The sequence below is a fragment of the Scyliorhinus torazame genome, chromosome 8 (assembly GCF_047496885.1).
Source record: "Scyliorhinus torazame isolate Kashiwa2021f chromosome 8, sScyTor2.1, whole genome shotgun sequence".
NCBI lineage: Eukaryota > Metazoa > Chordata > Chondrichthyes > Carcharhiniformes > Scyliorhinidae > Scyliorhinus > Scyliorhinus torazame.
The window spans coordinates 58,254,237-58,270,906 of record NC_092714.1 but is presented as its reverse complement, the minus strand read 5'-3'; the positions used below and the strand labels follow the sequence as shown (position 1 = coordinate 58,270,906).

Sequence of the window (16,670 nt, the reverse complement as noted above, 5' to 3'; positions counted from 1 at the left end):
TTCAATAAAAACTAAGCCTCCCAGCTAACCAAATACAAACTAACAAGAATGTTGGTTTGGGAAAACTGTAATTCAGTCTGCTGTTAAGATTCAGATGCTGTGAGTGCACAAATAAAACGAACGGGCTAAAATCCGGTGAATGGGTTGTTAAAAATAAAGAGGTTAATTATTACTAATAAGTCTGTCATGCAAGAGTGCCTTCAAGAAATGGGTATGTAAGCAATGTACCTTTAAGAAAACAGTGATGTCAGAGAGTGGGTGGAGCTCAGCTCAGTTCAGCCATTTTGAAGTTTCAGTTTTGAAAAGTGCCTGGCTGGTTTTGCTGAGAGCAGTTTAAAAGTGCCTGGCTGTTTTGCAGTGAGCTGGGCCATGAAAGACTACCTCTGGATCATTTGGGTGATTTTAAAGTAAAGCCTTTAACCTGATGTGATTTTGTTTAAAGGTGTTAAGTCTCTTGGAAGTTTGAAGGAACATTTTAAGGAATTGTTTGCTGCTGCAATATTTTCTGAGTTATCTTTGAAGTAAGGGGTGTTAAGAGATCCAATGTTTATTTAAGATGTTAAGTTGAGTTCATGGAATAAACAGAGTTTTGTGTTTAAAAACCCACGTGCCCATAATTGTAATACCACACCTAGGGAAAAAGCTGCGTGCTCGGAAAAGCAACAAATCCATTAAAGGGAGAGGTTGGTTGAACTCCATGATACATTTTGGGGTTCTGAAAACGCCTCGTGATGCGCAATCAATTATTCTCAAGACGAAGTGATTCATAACTGAAGGCTTTAATCTGCTAGAACTCTTCCCCAGCAGCTTCGATACAGAAAGTGAAGGCTGCTGGGATGGCATCGATTCTTATACTCCGCTTCTCAGGGCGGAGCTATGTACAACAGCCAATGGTAGACTCCTGGGTCTAACCAATGGTCACCCACCTCTTAGGTACCGCAATACCTGGTACTACCACATTCACTCCATGTTAAAAAAGAGCCCGGCGGGGTGGTGGCCAGCGTTAATGATCGCCCTTCGCATGGTATGACCAGGTATGGAGGTACCGTGATGGCGAGGGAATTTACAAAGTGTTCATACTGCAGCAATCAGTCAATCGGGTGGCCTGGTCATCCTTCTGGAGTGTCTGGGCCTCGGCGGTGATTCTGATGAGGGTCCCGGCGGTTGCGACTCCGGGAGCGTGATGTCGTCCTCCCTGGCAGCTCCGTCACCCCTAGGCGGCGCTGTTGGGGCAAAAGGTGGACAGGGGGGGGGAAGCGCCTGTAGGGGGCGTCGGTGTGTGGTCGGGCCTAGGCAGGAGCGGCGGGAGTACTGACCCTCCAGTCAGGTGCTGCGGGGAGGGTGGGGGTGGGGGCAATGGTTCGGGTGCGCGGGGGCTCCAGCGGGCGCCAGGTCCCGAAGGGAGACTGTGTCCTGCCGGCCGTCAGGGAACGCTACGTAGGCGTACTGGGGGTTGGCGTGCAGCAGGTGGACCCTCTCGACCAACTGGTCCGACTTTTGCGCCCTCACATGTTTCTGAAGCAGGATGGGTCCGGGTGTCGCTAGCCAGGTTGTGAGCGAGGTCCCGGAGGAGGACTTCCTGGGGAAAACAAGGAGACGTTCATGAGGTGTCTGATTTGTGGTTGTACAGAGCAGTGACCGGATGGAGTGGAGGACCACCGGGAGGACTTCCTGCCAGCGGGAGACTGGGAGATTCCTGGACCGTAGGGCCAGCAGGACGGTCTTCCAGACCGTTCCGTTCTCCCTCTCTACCTGCCCGTTTCCCCGGGGGTTGTAACTTGTCGTCCTGCTCGAGGCGATGCCCTTGCTGAGCAGGAATTGACGCAGTTCGTCGCTCATAAAGGAGGACCCCCTATCACTGCGAATGTATGCGGGGAAACCGAACAGTGTAAAGATACCCTGGAGGGCCTTGATGACGGTGGTTGTGGTCATGCCTGGGCAGGGGATGGCGAATGGGAACTGGGAGTACTCGTCAACCACGTTAAGGAAGTACGTGTTGCGGTCGGTGGAGGGAGGGGGCCTTTGAAATCCATACTGAGGCGTTCAAAGGGATGGGAAGCCTTTATCAGGTGCGCCCTCTCTGGCCTGTAGAAGTGTGGTTTGCACTCCGCGCAGATTTGGCAGTCCCTGGTGACTGTCCTGACCTCCTCGATGGAGTAGGGCAGGTTGCGGGTCTTGATAAGATGAAAAAAACGAGTGACCCCCGGGTGGCAGTGGTCCTCGTGGAGGGATCGGAGGCGGTCCACTTGTGCGGTGGCACAAGTGCCGCGGGACAGGGCATCAGGAGGCTCGTTCAGCTTCCCCGGATGGTACAAGATCTCGTAATTGTAGGTGGAGAGTTCTATCCTCCACCGCAAGATCTTGTCATTCTTAATCTTGCCCCGCTGTGCATTATCGAACATGAAGGCAACCGACCGTTGGTCTGTGAGGAGAGTGAATCTCCTGCCGGCCAGGTAATGCCTCCAGTGTCGCACAGCTTCTACTATGGCCTGGGCCTCCTTTTCGACCGAGGAGTGGCGAATTTCGGAAGCATGGAGAGTACGGGAGAAGAAAGCCACAGGCCTGCCTGCTTGGTTGAGGGTGGCCGCCAGAGCTACGTCGGACGCATCGATCTCGACCTGGAAGGGGAGGGACTCGTCGATGGCGCGCATCGTGGCTTTTGCAATGTCTGCTTTGAAGCGGCTGAAGGCCTGGCGGGCCTCCGTCGACAGGGGGAAGGTTGTGGACTGGATCAGGGGTCAGGCTTTGCGTAATTGGGGACCTACTGTGCATAATAGCTGAAGAACCCGAGGCAGCTCTTTAGGGCCTTGGGGCAGTAAGGGAGGGGGAACTCCATGAGGGGGCGCATGCACTCAGGGTCGGGGCCTATGACTCCACTTCGCACTACGTAGCCTAGAATGGCTAGACGGTTGGTGCTAAACACGCATTTATCCTTATTGTATGTCAAATTAAGGATTTTCGCGGTCTGGAGAAATTTGCGGAGGTTGGTGTCGTGGTCCAGCTGGTCATGGCCGCAGATGGTGATGTTATCCAGATACGGGAACATTGCGCGTAAGCCGTACCGGTCAACCATTCGGTCCATCTCTCGTTGGAAGACCGAGACCCCGTTCGTGACACCGAAGGGAACTCTTAAAAAGTGATAGAGCTGCCCATCTGCTTCGAAGGCAGTGTACTTGCGGTCACCATTACGGAGGGGTAGCTGGTGGTAGGCAGACGTGAGATGCACCCTGGAGAAAACCTTGTATTGCGCAATCCTGTTCACCAGGTCGGCTATACGGGGGAGAGGATACGCATCCAGCTGCGTAAACCTGTTGGTGGTCTGACTGTAGTCAATGACCATCCTATGTTTCTCCCCGGTCTTTACCACCACTACCTGAGCTCTCCAAGGCCTGTTGCTCGCTTCGATGACCCCTTCCCTCAGCAGCCTTTAGACCTCTGACCTGATAAAGGTCCGGCCCTGGGCACTATACCGTCTGCTCCTGGTGGCGACGGGTTTGCAATCCGGGGTGAGGTTCACAAACAGGGAAGGCGGGTTGACCTTAAGGGTCGCAAGGCTGCAGACAGTAAGGGGGGGTATAGGGCCGTCGAATTTAAAGGTCAGGCTTTGCAGATGGCACTGGAATTCCAGCCCAAGGAGGGTGGCTGCGCAGAGGTGCGGCAGGACGTACAGGCGGAAATTGTTGAATTCCCTGCCTTGGACAGTGAGGTTCGCTAGGCAGAACCCCTTTATCTCCACCGAGTGTGACCCGGAGGCCAGGGAGATCCTTTGATTTACGGGATGGGTGACAAGAGAACAGCGCCTTACCGTGTCGGGGTGAACAAAGCTTTCCGTGCTCCCAGAATCAATCAAGCAAGACGTCTCGTGGCCGTTGATGGAGATCGTCGTTGTAGCTGTTGCAAGCGTCCGGGGCCAACTCTGGTCCAGAGTCACCGAGGCCAGCTGAAGTAATTGAGGGTTCTGGTCGGGCAGCGTGTCGTCAGCTGTGCTGGGGGCCTGGGGACCCATCCAAGGTGGCGTCATCCATGGGTCGCACATGGTGTCCGGGGATGAAGAAGATGGCGGCAGCGAGGGACACCATGCGTGGTGACGGGGGGCAAAATGGCCACGCCCGCGGGTCGCACGTGGCCTTAGGATAGGGGGGTGGCGGTGAGCGCTGGGCGGTCGGGGCCTGAAGGGGGGGTTGCCGATTGTCGCTGGAGACCGCGGCCATGGCATGGGCCTGGCAGACCCCCACATAGTGGCCCTTCTTGCCGCACCCTTTGCAGGTGGTGGTGCGGGCCGGGCAGCGCGGGAGGGGATGATTCGCCTGCCCGCAGAAGAAACAGCGGGGTCCGGCGGCGTTAGCGGACCGTCTCGCCGCGCAGGCTTGCGGGGTCAGGGGGAAGGTCTGAGGGGATGCCGCTCCGGGGTGCCACGCAGCCCAGGGGGCCGCTGCGCGATCGGGTGCAAAGGACAGCGCGATTTTGGGCCGCTGCGCGATCGGGTGCAAAGGACAGCGCGATTTTATAGGCAACGTCCATGGACCCTGCCAGGGCCCGTGCCTCTAAGTCCTAGAGTGTCCCTTTCTAGGAGTCTTCGGCGGATATCGGGGGAGGTCATACCTGTCACGGAAGCATCCCTGATCAAAAGTTCCGTGTGCTCGCTCCCCGAAACTGGCGGGCAGTCACAGTTTCGGCCCAGCACCAGCAGCGCCCGGTAGAAGTCTTCCAACATTTCCTCGAGGCTTTGCCGCCTAGTCGCCAGCAGGTGACGAGCGTAGACCTGGTTCACAGGGCGGATATAATGTCCTTCTAGCAGCTCGATCGCGGCAGCATAATTCTCCGCCTCCTCGATAAGAGGGTAGATCCCAGGGCTGACCCGTGAGCGTAGGAGATGCATCTTTTGTCCTTCCGTGGGGGTGTCGGCGGCCGTGTCGAGGTAGCCCTTAAAGCACGCCAGCCAATGTTTAAAAATAGTAGCAGAGTTGTCTGCGTGGGGGCTGAGCTGAAGGCACTCCGGTTTGATACGGAGATCCATCCTTCCAACTGATGTTCTAGCAGATTAAATTGATGCGCAATCAATTACTCTCAAGACAAAGTGATTCATAACTGAAGGCTTTAATCTGCTAGAACTCTTCCCCAGCAGCTTCGATACAGAAAGTGAAGGCTGCTGCGATGGCACCGGTTCTTATACTCCGCCTCTCAGGGCGGAGCTGGAGGCGGAGCTATGTACAACAGCCAATGGTAGACTCCTGGGTCTAACCAATGGTCATCCACCTCTTAGGTACCGCAATACCTGGTACTACCACACCTTGCCCATAACAAGTCAATCCTTTCCCAATGGTGTTGATTTAAACCTGCAAATAAATTTGGGGTCTGCCTAAAGCAAGCAAGGGGTATGCAAATTGGTTTCCTGTTACATCAAAAGGCCCTATGGCGATTTTTCCCTTGAAAGGCAACACAGCAGAGTCAGAGTCAAATGGTCTTTGTGACCAATCGGCACTTGTGGAATCACTCCATGGTGAGAGAGGCTGTTAGGCAAATAGACATTTTGGAAGTTAGGCTGCTGCACAATTCTTACTAATAATTTTTATGTTCATTAATAAAGTCTGTGAAAGTGCATCTTTACAGGACCCCAATTGCATTTTAACTACGACATGAGCATGAATCTGTTACGGCTTTCTGACGAGGCTGAGGTAGGTGTATGGCTGGTATATAGATTATTGAGACCCTACAAGATAAGGGGAAAACAATATTTGAGGACCAGGGGGGAAATAGTGCTCCTCTAAGGCCATAAAGATAAGTAAGGAACTCCCTGCCAATCAACAGCTGCACTTGATGAGGTAGTCAGCAAGTGCCCATCGGTAAATCCCCAATCAGCACTGAGGAAGGTGACAGGTGTTTGGCTGTGTCCTGGCACATTCAATCAAATTGCTCACTGAAAGACTGCGTGCTTTCCTGCTTGCAACTCTGCATGCAAACAAAATCTCCCATACTTGAGGGACGTTCACCAGTTTAAATTTCAGCGTCTGGATGAAAATGTCTATTTTAGAACCACAAGTGCAAATGAAACTAAGTAAGGTTTTTAAATGGAGATTGGACTTACTGCATCGCATAGTAGATGATTCTGAGATCCTGTGACAAACAAAGGATTAGTTCAATCGTTGTTGAAGAAAATGTCCTTTAAGCAAAAGTCTGTGGTTCGTAAATGCTGTCTTCAATAATTGGTTTTCTTTATATTATTGCCAACTCTGGCTGGACATACAAGAGATGTCATCATAAACTACCTTCAACAGCTTGTTCCCAGACCAGTGCCACTGGTCCTCTAACATGTGCATCATCACAGAGCCCTGCCTTCCCAATGTGTCCTGGGTTTGTAAATCTGGTCACCCTAATCTTTTCTGAGGCCATAAGTCCTGGTCCGATTGTGCTTCACAAGGAACATTACAATACAAAATATCAGACCACGCCAAATGGGGAGCTATTGGGTCAGATGACCAAATGATTGGTCAAAGAAGTACATTTTAGTTTGTGTCTTAAAGGAGGAAAGCATGATACAAAGGCAGAAAGGTGTAGGGAGAGAACTCCTAGAGTTCTAAAGGAGATAGCTGAAGAAATAGTGGAGGCGTTAGTTATGATCTTTCAAAAGTCACTGGAGTAAGGGAAAGTCCCAGAGGATTGGAAAATCGCTGTTGTAACCCCCCTGTTCAAGAAGGGAACAAGGAAAAAGATGGAAAATTATAGGCCAATTAGCCTAACCTCGGTTGTTGGCAAGATTCTAGAATCCATTGTTAAGGATGAGAGTTCTAAATTCTTGGAAGTGCAGGGTCGGATTAGGACAAGTCAGCATGGATTTAGTAATAGGTCGTGCCTGACAAACCTGTTAGAGTTCTTTGAAGAGATAACAAATAGGTTAGACCAAGGAGAGCCAATGGATGTTATCTATCTTGACTTCCAAAAGGCCTTTGATAAGGTGCCTCACGGGAGACTGCTGAGTAAAATAAGGGCCCATGGTATTCAAGGCAAGGTACTAACATGGATTGACGATTGGCTGTCAGGCAGAAGGCAGAGAGTTGGGATAAAAGGTTCTTTTTCGGAATGGCAACCGGTGACGAGTGGTGTCCTGCATGGTTCAGTGTTGGGGCCACAGCTGTTCTCTTTATTTATTAACGATCTAGATGACGGGACTGGGGGCATTCTGGCTAAGTTTGCCGATGATACAAAGATAGGTGGAGGGGCAGGTAGTATGGAGGAGGTGGGGAGGCTGCAGAAAGATTTAGACAGTTTAGGAGAGTGGTCCAAGAAATGGCTGATGAAATTCAACGTGGGCAAGTGCGAGGTCTTGCACTTTGGAAAAAAGAATAGAGGCATGGACTATTTTCTAAACGGTGACAAAATTCATAATGCTGAAGTGCAAAGGGACTTGGGAGTCCTAGTCCAGGATTCTCTAAAGGTAAACTTGCAGGTTGAGTCCGTAATTAAGAAAGCAAATGCAATGTTGTCATTTATCTCAAGAGGCTTGGAATATAAAAGCAGGGATGTACTTCTGAAGCTTTATAAAGTATTAGTTAGGCCCCATTTAGAATACTGTGAGCAATTTTGGGCCCCATACCTCAGGAAGGACATACTGGCACTGGAGCGGGTCCAGCGGAGGTTCACACGGATGATCCCAGGAATGGTAGGCCTAACATACGATGAACGTCTGAGGATCCTGGGATTATATTCATTGGAGTTTAGGAGGTTGAGGGGAGATCTAATAGAAACTTACAAGATAATGAATGGCTTAGATAGGGTGGACGTAGGGAAGTTGTTTCCATTAGCAGGGGAGACTAGGACCCGGGGGCACAGCCTTAGAATAAAAGGGAGTCACTTTAGAACAGAGATGAGGAGAAATTTCTTCAGCCAGAGAGTGGTGGGTCTGTGGAATTCATTGCCACAGAGGGCGGTGGAGGAGTTTCTTTAAGACAGAAGTTGATAAATTCTTGATTTCTCGAGGAATTAAGGGCTATGGAGAGAGAGCGGGTAAATGGAGTTGAAATCAGCCATGATTGAATGGTGGAGTGGACTCGATGGGCTGAATGGCCTTACTTCCGCTCCTATGTCTTATGGTCTTATGGTCCAGAGCATTGGACCTGGGCAATCAAGGGCACAGCTATCAATAAGCGAGGTCAGAATTAGCTGAATTCAGATATCTCAGTTGTGGGGCTGAAGGCGATTAGAGAGATAGGGAAGGGTGCAACCAATGAGGCATTTGAAAACAAGGATGAGAATTTTAAAATCACACGTTGCTTAATCAGGAGTTGGTGTAAGCTAGTGAGCACAGAGCTGACAGGGGAACAGGACATGGTGCGGGTTGAGACCAGCAGCAGAATTCTGGATAACCTCAAGTTATATATGAACATACAAATTAGGAACAGGTGTAGGCTACTCAGCCCTTCGAGCCTGCTTGCCATTTAATAAGATCATGCAGGTCTAATTTTAGACTCGACTCCACATTCCCACCTTCCCAATAACCTTTCACCCCCTTGCTTTATCAAGAATCTATCTAACTCTGTCTTCAAAATATTCAAAGACTCTGCTTCCACTGCCTTCTGAGGAAGAGAGTTCCAAAGACTCACCACCCTCTGAGAGAAAATATTTTTCCTTATTTCTGCCTCAAATGGTCGACATTTTATTTTTTAAACAATGATCCCGAGTTCTAGATTCTCAGAGAAGAGGAAACATCCTTTCCACATCCACCCTGTCAAAACCCCTCAGGATGTTTCAATCAAGTTGCTTCTGACTCGAAGCTCCAGCAGATACAGGCCTAGCCTGTCCAAGCATTCCTCATAAGACAACCCACCAATTCCAGGTATCTGAACTGCTTCCAATGCATTTACATCCTTCCTTAAATAAGGAGACCAATACTGAACACAGTTCTCCAGATGTGGTCTCACCAATGTCTTGTATAACTGAAGCATAACCTCTGTACTTCTGTATTCAATTCTCCACACAATAATGTTCTATTCACTTTCCTAATGGCTGTACACTAACCTTTTAGTTGTAGCATGATTCAGGCACTAGGACACTCAGAACCCTCTACATCTCCTAGCTCTGTAAACTCTCACTATTGAGATAATATGCTTTTTTATTCTTCCTGCTAAAATGGACAACCTCACATTTTCCCACATTATACTCCATTTGCCAGATCTTTGCCCACTCACCCATCTATATCCCTTTGTAGCTTTCTATGTCCTCTTCACAACTTATTTCCTACCTATCTTTGCATCATCAGCAATTTAGCAACCATACATTCAGTCCTTTCATCCAGCACAGTAATATAAAATGTTGATGCCCCAGTACTGATACCTGTTACACACCACTCATTACATTTTCCCAATCTTAAAATGACCCATTTATGCCGACTCTTTGTTCCCTATTGGCTAACCAGTCTTCTATCCATGCCAACATGTTATCCTGTACACATGAGCTTTTATTTTCCACAATAACCTTTGATGTGGCACCTTATCAAATGCCTTCTGGAAATCAAAATAGAAGATTGTTGGGTGCTTAATATTATTCAACGTAATTATTTCACGGAAAGGGTGTAATTGGATTATTTTTTTTATTAGTAATCTCACTGGGTGGAACAATCAACTGACTCCTGAGCAGCAAAATGGAATAATAGAAGAACATAGATCTTCACTGTCAGTGAGATGCAATGGAGCCTTCAGGGGTCTCTGAGTGACATAACTTTTAAGAAGCCAGAGGATAAAGAATGAATGGTTCATGATTGATTCTTGATCGGCAAGGATGAAGACTCTACTGATTGCTGCTTCTCACTACGATATATTTTCAATTTTTACAATGCAACACAACTATATCATGATATTTCATTCCTCAGAAAACTCAAAGCACCAAGATAGAGCGAAAAAATAGGTAAGTTGACAAAAAGAGAAGATTGAAATCAATGGAAAAGATTTTTTGAAAATCAAGATAAAACAGGTTACTGATTCACTATGAGCCCATGTGCTGGCAATTTCACCCCACAAAGCTTTCATTGCAACAAAATAAACTCCAGCCACGATTACACCCTCTTTTTGCAAGATAACTATGGATGACAAAGATCATCTAGCCCAGCTCATCTGATCCATCCAGAATGACATACAAACATATATACTAAGGAGTAAGCCATTCACCTCCTCAAACCTGCTCCACCATTTGATCATATTGCCTATATTATACCAGTGACTCTAACTCAAAAAGTTTTTAAGCGGTTTTAAAGTGATTTGAGACATTGTGAAAGGTGCCACATAAATGTAGGTTTTGCCTTCAATTACTCCTGAATTCAGTGTGACTGTAGCAATGGTGAAATTGGAGGACCAATGCTGATTCACTGAGCCTAATTAATCACGGAGCAATCAGTGATGTTAGGAAATTAGTTACATTTACAAAACAATTCAACTCTGCCACCAATACAGTTATACCATTCTGACTTCTCTGACACTTAACCCACAATATATTCAAAATGTAACCTGCTTCCTTTACGCTAATGACACCATCCCCAGGATTTGTCAATCGAACATCAGTGCAGCCTTAACTCAAGAACTGGATTTCTCCTTCCCCTCCCCCGCCCCCCAGAAGCTGTCATACGAATTGTATTGTACACTGTAAATTTAGAGCCTAAAATGAGAAAAATAATAATAAATATGAGGCTCCAACAGCAAAAAAAAAAGTGACCGCAATATCCCGAGAGAAATTGTTTCTAGAAGCACGTAAATCATAGGATTGGGTTTCTATAAAGGCCCTTTTATGGCAAAAAAGACCCTTTTATGCTGTTTCTCTGGGATTTCAATGTATTGCTTTTGCCGAAGTTACAATGGATGAACAGGAATCCTCACCGCCAGAGAAATGTTAGTCCCATGCTGTGGCCACCTTCTGCTAGATTTTAAATAGGATGGTGCAGAGTGGGGTGAACCGAGGATGGAGAGATTTGTAAACATTTTCTTAAAGCAATCTCTTAGTGGCAAATAAAGATTTCAATCCCAGACCTAGCAAGAATAATGAAATGGGTGATGTGAGTCAGCACATGGTGTTGCATCACTCCCAGTTTTTCGTTTCTTATATTTATTTTGATAAGGCCCAAGATTCTCAAACCTCTGGTCCACCAACACAGCATGCTAGACTGCTATTTATATGCTGGTTAAAATTCAAAAGATAATTTTGTGTTAGATGTTATGATACTGAACCTGAAAAGTGACCCTACCCCACCCCCCCACAAAGCATCCAAATGACTCTAAAATACTAACTTCACTGACCATTTTTCAACCAAGAATGTCCAGTTGTGCATCCCTGCAGTTGCCCTTTCGTGATTTTTGAAAACAAATGGGAGACACGGAGCTGCCTAACATTCCGAAGTAGCAGCACAGCAAGTCTATGAAACGAACCTGATAGACGGGCTTTCAAAAACAGTTCCCAGGTTTATAGTTCCAATTTCTTTTGAAAGCTGGTCTTTTAGGTCTGCGCTCACCTGAAGGACAACGAGAACTTCATTTAAAACATTGGGCTCAAGCTCCCCTCGCTCCCAGGTCCCAGTATTTGGCATCATCTGCAATCTACCCACTAGGCCCTGGCCACGAGTATTTGGTCAGAAATGCATCTCGGAGTCAAATATGGCACCAAGGTTGTGAATAGACTTGTTCAGTTTCAGACTGTTGCCAGGATGGAGTCTGTAGCGAAAGAATGTATATTGGAGTGGGGCCTTCCCGATATTTAATTAGAGGAAATTTCTGGATTTCATAAGCAGTCTGTTAATTTAGCAACAGTGGAGAGATTGAGAGGTGGTTGAGCTTGGCGACGCTCGCGTACACTGGACTAGCCTTTACAGTACCCCCCACCCCACCCCCACCAGCATTCTGGAAGGGTGGAAGGGGCTGGAGCCAAAACTAAAACCAAATTGGGGGGGGGGGGTTCAGGCAGCTGCCTATGGAGGCCCTTAATTAACCTATTATTGGCCACCAAAGGACCACATCCTGTCTCTGCCACTATAGTATGTGTGGTAGGGGAAGATGGTGGCAAGGTGGGCAGCCTGGCAGCTTTCACCACATGCACTGTTGTTAGCAGGAGTGGGAGGGATACCTCCTATCGGTGGGGGTAGCCTGTGCCCATCAGAGGCACACTGCCCCCCTATTTCCCCCCCACCCCCCAAGAGTGTGACCCTGTATGAGCTTCCTGCTGCCTGCCTCTAAAACTGGGCAAACTTCACCAACCCCTTGCTGGAGTGCACCCTCCCCTCACTGGGGTGCACCCTCCCCTCGCTGGGGTGCACCTTCCCCTCGCTGGGGTGCATCGACAGGTCCATCCAAAATCCCCAGACCAAGCTGAAGTCCCAAATCTGTGACACTTCTTCTTTGAAGACTGCCTGTAGTTCCAGCTGTGTTCACTCCCCGATCCCAGTACTGCTGGGACGGCAGAGCTGTTGACTATCAGATTGACCAACAGCTCTTCAGCACAGTATCATGGAACTTCCTCCCAGATGGCGGTGCAGTTAAGGTTGCTCCCAGAGTAATAATGCTGCAGAACCGCAGGGGTCCAGGTGGCCAGGCTGAGCAGACATTTCAGTCGGGGGCATAAGGAATACCTCCAGCCCCTAAAATATCCACCCCAGTGTGTGGGAGTGAGAAGAGCAGGGAGACCAACTCCCAGCAAAAACTAAGGGACCCTCTGGTTTGAGCGCCAATCTGTAATAGTGGTTGGTTCTGCCAGACCTGTTAGAGCTGGCGGTCGGAGGGGGGTGAGGATGGTGGTGGGAGAAATGAAAGCAGAATGTGCTGGGCCTGACATGCATAGAAATATTGTTTCTTGCAACAGAACTAGTCTGGGGCAATCTGCTGGCTTGCTTCCCCGTTTGGAAATATGATCTCCTGTTGGAGATGAGTCACCTCTGATCTGCGCTCATGCACCCAGAGGCAATACATTATCCCTTGCCATGCAAGTCTATGCATGGCAGGGATTGTGAGGGATTCCGTCATTCATTCTGCTGTTAGGCCGGCATTTTGAGTGGGTGGCCCGACCGCGAGGTCCGGCAGCTGGTTCCCTCTTCCCTCCCACCCCCAAAACTCAATTTCCCCTCCCCCACCACGGGAATTGCTGGGGTCACCGCCCCCCCCCCCCCCCTCCCCACAGTACGAAGGTGACCCGACCCCCTACACCCAATGATCCCCCACCAGAGAGACCTCCCTCCCGTCTCCGGCCTTAACAGAGTCCCTTGCCTGGAAGCAATAAAGTGCTTTCTGCAGAGAAAGAGAGGAAGTGAGAGCACTTTACTGCTTTTGATGTGTTCAAGAGCTGTTAATCATAGCTAGATCTTTATAAACATTGTGGTTAGTTACACAGCTGGATACTTGAGATCCATTTAAGCATGAAGGGAAATGAAATTAAGCAATCCAGGCAGCTGGCTGTGTGGAGGCTATCTGCCACAGCCTTGTACAAGCAATTTCCCATTGATGTGAATGAAAGCCCTGCAGATCATGATCTGAGGGGATTTAAACCCTAGAGATGTGGGGCTGGATTCTCCACAGCTCCGCGCCAAAATCACGTTTGATGCAGGGGCGGAGAATCGATATTCACAACTGGATCGCGACTGGCGCTGCTCCGGCGATTCTCTGGGTCCCGGAGAATCGCTCATCCATCAATCATGCCATGCGGCTGGAGGGGCGATTGCCAGAGGACCTACCAACGATACTCCAATCCTGACTGGCCGATTTCCCGATGGCGTGGTTCAAACCATGTCTTCCCGGTTAGGATTCTTGCGCGGCGGCTGCGGACTTAGTCCGCGGCCGCCCTGGTGGGGGGGGGGGCGGAGGATCCAGCACCGGGGGGGGGGGGGGGGGGGCCTTATGGGTGGCCCGGGCAGCAATCAGGCAGGTCCGATGCAGGGGCACGGGCCCGATCGGGGGAACCTTGTTTCTTTTTTTTTAAATTTAGAGTACCCAATTCAGGTTTTCTAATTAAGGGGCAATTTAGTGTGGCCAATCCACCTAACTTGCTCATTTTTGGGTTGTGGGGGTGAAACTCACACAAACACGGGGAGAATGTGCAAACTCCACACGGACAGTGACCCAGAGCCGGGATCGAACCTGGGACCTCGGCGCTGTGAGGCCGCAGTGCTAACCCACTGCGCCACCATGCTGCCCTGGGGCCTTGTTTCTTGATGATGGTCTGCGGTCCGAGTCCACCATGGCGTTCGGTGCGGCTGCTGGAGGCCGCCGCCGTGCGCATGCGCAGACTCGGAATCGGAAGTCTGGGGGCCCGTATCCGCAGCCAAAGTTGCGTGATGCTCCCCGGATCCCTGCTAGCCTCCTGCATGTACGTGAATAGCTCCTTATTTTGTGCAGGAAACTGGGGAGTGAAACGTCAGCATTTTTATGTCGGCGTGGGGACATAGCCCCACTTTTGGAGAATCCAGCCTGCGGTTTTAGCTTTCTACGAATTTACAGCTGCTGCTTTCTCGGATTGTGGCAGCAGGGTGTCGGGCGCAGGTAAGTATTAAAGCAGTGAATTTTTCACCGTCTCAGTCTGGACTGCTCTCTGGCTTCCAGGCAGGGTGCTCTTATGGGGGGGGGAGGGGTCTCTTGTGGGGGTCTCTGCATTGTGCAGGGGGGGCCCTCCGATGGACTTCGGGGACACCCACCTTGAAGACTTACCCCCTTGGCCCACCACGAGGTCCACCATGCCAGGACCACACCAGGAAATACCTGCACCAATCCACACTCACGTGAATCCTGGCCCAGAGGGCTGGAGAATCATGGAGGCATGTAGAATCTGGTGCCCAGCCCGTTAATAGGATGCCAATGGGTCAATTTGACCTATTTGCAACTTGCCATTGGCACGGTGCATGAACCTCTATGCCAGCGCCAGCAGAGGACATCGGAAATGTTTTTGTACTGATGCTGGATTCCCTGCAGAGAATCAAACCCTGTGTCCCATGAAGGCCTGGCCTGGGACACAAGTTGAAACACCAAATTACCGGACGGACAGAGAAAATCTGGAACAATTGTACACTGTGGTAGTCTGTGTAGAGGTATTACGGTACTTACTATGCCCAGTGGGTCCCCAACTATGCGGACAAGGCCCGTCCCCTGATCCAATCCACAATTTTTCCCCTGTCGATAGAGGCCCGTCAGGCCTTCAGCCGCATCAAAGCAGACATTGCAAAGGCCACAATGCACGCCATCGACGGGTCCCTCCCCTCCCAGGTCGAGAGCGACGCGCCTGACATAGCTCTGGCGGCCAACCTCAACCAAGCGGGCAGGCCCGTGGCCTTCTTCTCACGTACCCTCCATGCTTCCGAAATCCGCCACTCCTCAGTCGAAAAGGAGGCCCAGGCCAAAGTAGAAGCTGTGCGACATTGGAGGCATTACCTGGCCGGCAGGAGATTCACTCTCCTCACTGACCAACGGTCAGTTGTTTTCATGTTCGATAATGCACAGCGGGTCAAGATAAAAAACAATAGGATCTTGCGGTGGAGGATTGAACTCTCCACCTATAACTACGAGATCTAGTATCGTCCCGGGAAGCTAAACGAGCCTCCTGATGCCCTGTCCCGCGGCACATGTGCCAACGCACAAGTGGACCGCCTCCGAGCCCTCCACGAGGACCTCTGCCACCCAGGGGTCACTCGCTTCTTCCACTTTATCAAGACCCGCAACCTGCCCTACTCCATCGAGGAGGTCAGGACAGCCACCAGGAATTGCCAAATCTGCGTGGAGTGCAAACCGAACTTCTACAGGCCAGAAAAAGCGCACCTGATAAAGGCTTCCCGTCCCTTTGAACGCCTCAGCATGGACTTCAAAGGCCCCTTCCCCTCCACCGACCGCAACACGTACTTCCTGAACGTGATTGACGAGTACTCCCTGTTCCCATTCGCCATCCCCTGCCCCGACATGACCGCAACAACCGTCATCAAGGCCCTCCATAGCATCTTTACACTGTTCGGGTTCCCCGCTTACATACATAGTGATAGAGGGTCCTCCTTTATGAGCGATGAACTGCGTCAATTCCTGTTCAGCAAGGGCATCGCCTCGTGCAGGACGACCAGTTACAACCCCCGGGGTAACGGACAGGTAGAGAGGGAGAACGGAACGGTCTGGAAGACCGTCCTACTGTCCAGGAATCTCCCAATCTCCCGCTGGCAGGAAGTCCTCCCAGATGCCCTCCACTCCATCCGGTCACTACTTTGTACCATGACCAACCAAGCACTTCACGAACGTCTCCTTGTCTTCCCCATGAAATCCTCCTCTGGGACCTCGCTCCAGACCTGGCTGGCAGCTCCCGGACCCATCCTGCTCCGAAAACACGTGCGGGCGCACAAGTCGGACCCGTTGGTCGAGAGGGTCCATATTCTCCACGCTAACCCCCAGTACGCCTACATGGTGTACCCCGACGGCCGGCAAGGTACGGTCTCCCTACGAGACCTGGCGCCCGCCGGATCCCCACGCACACCCCAGCCACCAGTCCCACCCTCCCTCCCACTGGTGCACCTTACAGCCACCCCCTTCCCAGGAGGATCGATCCTTCCGCCGGCCCCATCTAGGCCCTCCCACCCACCGATGCACCCCGCAGACGCTCCCTTCCCAGGTCAATCGTTTTCCCCACCAGCGGCGTCTAGGGGTGTCGAAGCTGCCACAGAGATCGAGGCCACACTTCCGGAG

The 16,670-nt window shown here is 50.3% G+C and overlaps 1 long non-coding RNA gene across 3 annotated transcripts in view; it reads left to right on the top strand.

Annotated features, from left to right (window-relative positions):
• Positions 1-16,670, top strand: part of LOC140427870 (uncharacterized) — a 49,439-nt gene that overhangs the window by 22,254 nt on the left and 10,515 nt on the right. The window contains exon 2 of one of the 3 annotated variants that reach the window (XR_011948654.1): positions 9,591-9,897. The exons of the other annotated variants lie outside the window; for them this stretch is intronic. This is a non-coding gene — a long non-coding RNA (uncharacterized lncRNA). The remainder of the gene's footprint in view (positions 1-9,590; positions 9,898-16,670) is intronic. 3 annotated transcript variants of the gene reach the window in all.